General features: G+C 43.8%; 1 protein-coding gene across 1 annotated transcript in view; it reads right to left on the bottom strand.

Annotated features, from left to right (window-relative positions):
* RNF135 (ring finger protein 135) overlaps window positions 1-1531 on the bottom strand; it is a 29147-nt gene extending 27616 nt beyond the window's left edge. Inside the window, exon 1 of the mRNA XM_011992841.1 lies at window positions 1393-1531. The gene's annotated coding sequence lies outside the window, so the exon portion shown is untranslated. The remainder of the gene's footprint in view (window positions 1-1392) is intronic.
* Between the last annotated feature and the right edge of the window lie 272 nt (window positions 1532-1803).

The raw sequence follows: 1803 nt of genomic DNA, 5'->3' as shown, positions 1-1803 counted from the left end.
GGGGACAGACATTAATATAGAGTATGGCACAAGTCATTACAAAGGTGCAATGGTGATAACTACTACAAATGAAAGGTACATGGAGTCCTCAGAGCCTCTAATGGGGGGATTTGATTTGTTTAAGGAAATCAGTGAAGGCTTCTCTCTGAAGAAATGATGTTCTAGCTAGGATCTGAAGGATGAACAAGTATTACCTAAGTGATGGAGGAAAAGGAGAGCATTCCATGAAGGGTGCCCTGTAGTGGGAAGACGCGAGACACATTGGAGGGACTGTGCAGAGAGTGCAGCTGGAGCTCACAGAGCCAGGCGGCATGAGCAGAGATGAGATTTGAGAGGCAGACAGAGAGATGGAATCCTACAGGGCTTTGTTGGTCCTATGAGGATTTGGGTCTTACTCCTGAGCAAACTGATGTAATTTGAATGTTTTAAGCAGATGAGTTACAGTTTCAGATTGATGTTTGTGGTAGTCACTGTGATGACCGTGAGGAAAACAGACTAGAAGAGGGAGAGTGGAGCATTTGGAAGGCTATGACAGCAATCCAGGCATAAAATTATCAGAGGCTGGGATTAGAGAAGTCTCAAAGGAGCTCAAGAATAAGTAAATAGATTTGAGAGGTAATTAGGCAGGTCTTAAAGCTACAATATGCTGCATATTAGGGTAAGGGAGAAGAAGGTAACATGATTTCCAGGTCTCTGGCTTGTGTACTTGGAAAGATAATGGGGCCAGTATTGAGACAAAAATCCGAGAAAAGGAGCAGCTTAGGACACGTTAAGTGTGATGCTTTGAGATACCCAAGAAGAAAAGATGAGAAGGAAGACATAGCAGCCTAGTGCTCAGAGAAGGCTCCAGCCTGGAGCTATTATTTGTGCATAGAGGTGGTCATTAAAGCCATGGATACAGGGAAGACTACCTGGAGGGGAGATAAAGGGACTTACAACTCAGCCTTGAGGAAGTCCAGCATTTAATTCCTGAGCAGAGGAGAGACAGCCTGTAAACAGACTGAGAAGGATCAGCCAGAGAGAGGTGGGGGAAAGCCAAAAGACTCCTGTCCCAAAAGCTAAGAATGAAGGTGTGGTCCACTGTGTCAAAGGCTACTGAAAGGTCAATGAAGACAGGCACCAGAATGTCCATAGGATTTACATAGGATTTACACAGAGGTCATTGGTGATCTTAGAGATAGCTGGTTAGGTGGAGTGACCCTAGCCCACTTGAAGCTTCCCAACATTACCTCAAGCATCCCAAATGTCCAATCATCCATGTCTGGTAGTAAAGAGAACAATAAAAGATTGAGACTTGTTGCTTCAGCTTCAAACATATTCATGTTGTTCCAGTTGAAAGCAATCCCCAGCCCTATTCCCTCCCACATCCTTTCCTCTCCCAGTGGAGCCTACCTTGCCCAGGATGCTCAGTTCATTGTCTGGTCCAGATTCTGATAGTGGCCTCTGATTCTGCAGGCTCCTGACAATGTCTACAAGATGTTCCACCAGCTCTGTCAGCTCCTGACCAACTTCTGTGATGCTCTTCTCTACTGCCACCTTTAAAACAGCAAAGTTCAGATCCTGGGTTCTATAAAATTGGACCTAGGAACCACCACTAGACAGAGGGAGTCATAAATACTGTAGTAATGACATAAAAACAGACATACAGACCAATGGAATAGAACAGAGTACCCAGAAATAAACTCTCACATATACAGTTAAATGATTTTTGACAAAGGTGCCAAGACCATTCAACGGGGAAAGGACAGTTTTTTCAACAAATTGTACTGTGAAAATTGGATATATCTATATGCAAAAGAATAT

Source organism: Mandrillus leucophaeus, unplaced genomic scaffold, assembly GCF_000951045.1.
Source record: "Mandrillus leucophaeus isolate KB7577 unplaced genomic scaffold, Mleu.le_1.0 Scaffold419, whole genome shotgun sequence".
In the NCBI taxonomy this organism is placed as follows: Eukaryota; Metazoa; Chordata; class Mammalia; order Primates; family Cercopithecidae; genus Mandrillus; species Mandrillus leucophaeus.
Note: the sequence above shows the minus strand (reverse complement) of the source record. Positions and strands in the feature narration are given on the sequence as shown.